This window comes from Rattus norvegicus, chromosome 1, assembly GCF_036323735.1.
Source record: "Rattus norvegicus strain BN/NHsdMcwi chromosome 1, GRCr8, whole genome shotgun sequence".
Classification (NCBI taxonomy): Eukaryota; Metazoa; Chordata; class Mammalia; order Rodentia; family Muridae; genus Rattus; species Rattus norvegicus.
The window spans coordinates 100168967-100174966 of NC_086019.1; the positions used below are offsets into that span (position 1 = coordinate 100168967).

The window sequence follows — 6000 nt, forward strand, 5'->3', positions numbered from 1 at the left end:
GTATCCGGAGGTAAGGCTCTGGCACAGGAAGAGGGGTAAGCTGCAGAAAGCTACTGATGTTTCTTTCTACCATGAAAATAGCTTAGGAAGAATCTGAAGGCTGATGTGGAATGAGGAGTAATGAAGGTTTAATGAGTGGTTGTAGTTGATAAAAGTTGATAAAGCAGCGACAGTGGCTATCATAGGAGAGGTCACACTCTACAGGTAACTCATGAGGTAGGTGTTAGAGACATAGCAGTTGAATAGAAATGAGTAATAGGTCAAGGACAAGAGGACTTGTCCTTGGGCAGATGGGAACAGAGGATGCTCTTCCCCAACATGGAAACACTTTGAAGACACCTAGTACCAAGTTACACCAAGTTAAAAACTTGGTTCATTTTTCCAAAGATTTATTACTGTGTAGGGGAACAGTTGGGAATCTCCTCATGACGCAGTGTGGGTGTGAAGATCAAAGGAGCATTTTCAGAAATCAGTTCTCTCCTTCTATGGAGGATCCACTCAGGTCATCAGGATTATGTGGCAAGCACTTGGCCTGCTGAGCCATCCTGTCAGCCTGAAGCTGATTAATTTCACCTTAAGACCAAGACAGTAATTATTTCAGGACTTGGGGACCATGTACTCTTTAGCAATCAGCTCTACCATTTAGCAAAGAAGCACCCAAAGGTGTTCTGTGACTGAGTGAAATTGACTTTTTTCCAATAAACTTTATGAGGGCAAGGTTTTGCAATAGTCAGGAGGAACACTGGCTGCTCTTCCAGAGGACCTGGGATCAATTCAAATGGCGGTAACAGCTGTCATAACTCCAGTCCCAGGGAAGAAATCTAATACCTTCTTTTGGTCTCTGTTGGCACTGCATGCAGACCATGCACAAATATACATGCAGGACAAACATCCATACACATAAAATCAAAATAAAGGTTTAAAAAAACTTCATTTACAAAGATAGAAGGCAGGCAGGCCTTAGATGGCAACTTGCCAATCCTTGTCTTAGGATATGTTATTTTAATGTGCACATTGTATTCCAGTGTTCATTCAGGGCAAATCTGAGTTTTGGAGGGATATCCAGGTTGAAAAACAAGTCTAGGAGTGTAGTTGGCCATCTAAGATGTTTGAAAAGTGAAAGAGAGAAAAGACCAGACTGGGGAGGATCCCCAAGCATCAGGAAGGCTTAGCAGAGACTAGAAAGTCTATAACCCTGGCATTAAAGGGGAGAGAACAGAACAGTTACAAGTCTGAAACAACCCTTGGTCAAGCTTGTCTAGGAACTCAGTTCAACTGACCAGAGATACATGACAAGAGGCCATGTAATAAGAAACTAGAAACATGCCTTCCAGAAGGATCAAGTCTGGCTGTGGAGAGTCCCATGGTCTTCAAGATCCCCCAGCTTTGTGGTAGCCCTGGTGATTGGAGACCATCATCTCTTAATTTCATCTGATCCTGTCCCACTGATAACCCAAGTACATGTTAGTGTTACAGCCTTTGTAGTTTTTTTATATGAGATACACTGTGTGTGTGGATGCACATATACAAAGGTGCCCACTGGAGGTCAAAGGACAACTTTCAAGAGGCAATTCTCTCTTTTTTGTCTGCTGTGCTGTGTATTTCAGGCCAGCTGACCATCGAGCTTCTGGGTGATATCTGGTTCCTTCTTCTCCTCTCCTGTAGGACTGCTGGGATTGCAAATGCCTTCTATTTCATCTGACTTTTTAAGGTGGGTGTGGTGGTTTGAATGAGATGTCCTCCATAAGTCTTGTGCCTTTGAATACTTGGCTCCTATTTGGTGGCCATTTGGGGGAAAAGGGTTGGGAGGTGTGGCTTTGCTGGAGGAAGTCACTGGACGTGGGCTTTGAGGTTCCAAAAGACCCCTACCATTCCTAGTGTGTCTTTTGTTCCCTCTTGTGGTTCAAGATAGGAGCTCTCATCTGTTCCTGTCACAATGCATCACTGCACCACCATGGACTCTAGAACCATAAGCCCAATTAAATGTTTTAAAAAAAAAGTTTCCTTGATCAAGGTGTTTTATCACAACACTATGAAAGTCACTAATACAGTGGGCTATGGGCATGAAACTTTTAGATTATTAGGCTTATGTGACAAGTACTTTTACCCATGGAACCATCCTGCTGGTCCTAGATACCCATTTTCAAAACCAATAAAGAAAGCAACTGCAGGAATATAATACAGGTCTGCTAGGAACTCAGTGGGAGTACTGGATGCTGGGAACTTAGTGGGGTAAGTATGTTTTCCATGGGGAAGAGACAACAGAGCCCGCCGTGTGGTCTTAGTGTTTTGAATTAGAGTATGAAAGAGTTTAAGAAGTTGGATAAGAAATCTGCTCCAATTTCATGTCTACCTGTGATGGTTTATCATATCAGCTTGATTGGATGAAGAGGCACCTGGGGGACCAATAAGACATACCTCTAAGTGTGTCTATCAAGGTATTCTCAGAGAGGAGACATACCCTGAATGTGGCAGAACCCCCAACTTACAGTTGTGGGATCCCAAATGAACTAGAAGTGGGAAGTGAGGTGAGACAGACATTGCTACCCACTGTGAAATGTGGTGTTCTTCCAACATGCTGACACTGCCATCCTGTCCTGCTCAAGTGTACGGAGCTAAACGACGAACAGATCCCTCTGAAACCATGAGCCCAAAGTCTTCCTCCTCTAAGCTGTTTGTATCAGGTATCCTGTCACAGCAATAAAGTCTAACTGAAGCAGTCTAGATTTTAGAATATGGTCTTAACTGACGTAGGATCTTTACATAAGATCCTAAGGTCGGACTTAGTTAGGGGGCCCTAAACTCCATCACTGGTGTCTCACATGATGAGAGGGGACGTACAGAGGAGAATCCCTGGAGATAGAGGTAGGGATGGGCACATTGAAGTCAACCAAGGTCCAGGATTTCTAGGAACTAGAGGAAGGAAAAGGGGCTTCTGCACATACATAGCCTTAGCAGTGAAAGCCGTAGAGACCCCATTGGGCTGGATTTCTGTGGTGCTAAGCCCATGTGTGCATACATGTGAGTGGGGGACCAAGTGTCTGTGGAGGGCAGAGGACAGCTGTGGAGTTCTCTCCCTTTACATTTATATGGATTCTGGAGATCAAATTCAGGATGTCTGGCTTGCCCAGCAAGTATCTTTATTTTCTGAGCCATGTCGCTGGCCCCTGACAGTTCATATCAGGTTCTTAGAAAGTCATTTCTTTGTTGTATTCATTGATTCCAACCACGGTGATTCATGTTTTCATGGGTTTCAAAATTTTACTGTGAGATAATCTTCTTGGAGGTTGATATCTATTGAAGGCTGCAGTATGCATGAGATGTGATCACCCCTTTGAGAATTTCGGCAAATCCAGTTTTTTAATGACCTGTGCAAACAAGGATATTAAGTGTGGAGAATACAGAAGGGCTTCCTTCTCCTTACTTATCACTAAAACCACATGGCACACAGCCCACCTAAAGTCAGTTTCTTCACAGGCCTGCCTCTTCTATAAAATGTCAAGTAGAAAGATTCTGCCTAGCAGCATAGTGAGAGGGCAGAAACGTGTTCCTTCTACGTAGCATCATGGATAAAGTAACTATTTTAACAAAAAATCAAAACACCAAATGTACTCCTCTTGCAAGGGACCTGATATGTGGCCTGATTTCCACCACTGATTTGATGATAATGGAGTCCCAAGATTAAAAAAAATCTAAAGGATCAGTCTACACCTGAAATGTATGTATTTAGGCACAAGGCGTGATGGCTATTCTTGGATGTCAACTTGACTACATCTGGAATTAACTAAAACCCAAACTGTGAGGCTGCTGCTGCTTCTTCTGCTTCTGCTTCTGCTTCTGCTGCTTCTTCTTCTTCTTCTTCTTCTTCTTCTTCTTCTTCTTCTTCTTCTTCTTCTTCTTCTTCTTCTTCTTCTTCTTCTTCTTCTTCTTCTTCTTCTTCTTCTTTTCTTTTTCTTTCTTTTTTTCCTGAGGGTCAAAGATCTTTATTGGGTTCACACCATGAGGCCAGTGGTCTTGAGGACCTCTGTGAAGTTGCAGATTTTCTTCTCTACATTCTTTTATGCCTGTTTCTGTAGCCTCAAGAGCTGCTTCTTCTTCCAATAGTGGATCTTGGCCTTCTCCTTCTGTTTCTCCTCTGGAGTGGCTGTCACTGTCTGGTACCCCCTCCCCACTCCCCCAACCTCAAGAGTCAGCTGTCTCAGGTAAGCAAACTTTCTGGTAGGCTTCAGTCTCACAACCTTGAGGGCAGCAGGGACCACCATCTGTTTTTTATGTCATAATAGGTGGAAGGATCCCATCCAGCACCTTGAGGCATTCCAGGGCAGCCCGGTCTCTCTTGGTCTTGTGGGGCAGCATGCCTTGCACAGTGCACCAAAAAATGCAGCTCGGGGCTTGGAAGTGGTAGCGGTTTCTGTAGAAATTTCTAGAAATGTTGATGCCTTCACAGCGTACAACCACCACCTTCTTGCCCAGCAGTACCTGCTTGCCACAAAGGCCACCAGGCGGCCCAGAAGATGGCCTCACCCTCCAATACCTCCAATACCTGCCCCTCTGACATCTTCAGCAGCCGCCTGGGGAAGCGAGGGTTGTTGTTGGTTTTTTTCCCCATTTATTTATTTATTTATTTATTTATTTATTTATTTATTTATTCTTTTTATGTTATAAGTACACTGTTTCTATCTTCAGACACACCAGAAGTGGGCATCAGATCCCATTACAGATGGTTGTGAGCCACCATGTGGTTGCTGGGAATTGAACTCAGGACTTTGGAAGAGCAGTCAGTGCTCTTAACCGCTGAGCCATCTCTTGTGGGAAGATCTCCTTTTTTGCCTTTGCTAAAATAAGGTTTTATTTTGGAAGGCGGTAAGGACGGAGGAAGTAGAAGTGTGCAGGTGTAGATTCCAAACCAGGACTGGTCTTTATCAGGCCAAAAAGTTGAATTCTTCGGTAACCCTGATCTGATGTTAGTTCCCTAAAGAGATCTTTTCCCATAAGCCATCTTTATTTTTTTCTGAATTTCCAGGAAACAGTATAGTCTTTGGAGATGGGAATTTAAAAAAAAAATCAAGGTAGATCTAATATGTTCAACAAAGTGTAAGTGTGTGTGTGTATGGGGGGTGGGGCTCAGCCAGAGGAGAAGTAGGAAATTTCTCTAGGATTTGCTTGTTATCTTGCTGCAACCAGAAATCCACATGTGGGAATAGCGTCCAGGACCACGGGCCTATTCAAAGTTGTGTTGAGCTTTTACAGTGATGTGAATGTTATTATGTCTCTCTCTCACACACACACACACACACACACACACACACACACACACACACACAACGCATATATATATACATACATATATATATATATACACATATACATGTATATGATTCTGTGTTAGGTGAACCCTATGTCTAAATGAAGTCACACATCACTGTATAAATAAATGTTGGCCCAGACATAGAGTGACACCTCAAGGCAGAAATAGGGATATTCTAGGACCGAGGCTCCCTACTGGGGTTCAGTGAACTGGGAAGCATTTCTGTGCCTTCAAGCTGGCCAAGACACTGTGACTCCCACAAGATTCAGGGTTCATCTCAAAAAAGTCATCTCTGCCTTCAAGGTTGCCAGGAATAAGATGGGTTTTGTGCAGCCCAGCTAACTCTGGTGAGGTCCTCGGAGAAAACGTGATGAAGAGGAAGTTGCCCCCTGCATGGAGAGAGACTCCAAAGACTTTGTCCTGAGATGAAAATATCCAAGACACAGCTGCACCCAGGCCTGGCATCCTGGGGGCCTCTAGTTGTGGTGCAGCTCCAGGACCAGGGGCTCCCAGCCCAAGAGTGGCAGGTACAGAAGACAGGAAACTACAAGAGGGGAAGGAAAGCCCAATCCTGGGTACGTGGGGGAGGTTGCCATGGGGACAGGTTTCTATACATATTGACAAGTTTTGAGAGTTGCTTTGATGCATCCAGATGATGTGTAACTTTGTTCTCTATCACACGATAGAATTCC

General features: G+C 44.0%; 1 pseudogene; it reads right to left on the reverse strand.

Annotated features, from left to right (window-relative positions):
- Positions 1–3992: 3992 nt before the first annotated feature.
- Positions 3993–4558, reverse strand: Rpl13a-ps3 (ribosomal protein L13A, pseudogene 3; annotated as a pseudogene).
- Between the last annotated feature and the right edge of the window lie 1442 nt (positions 4559–6000).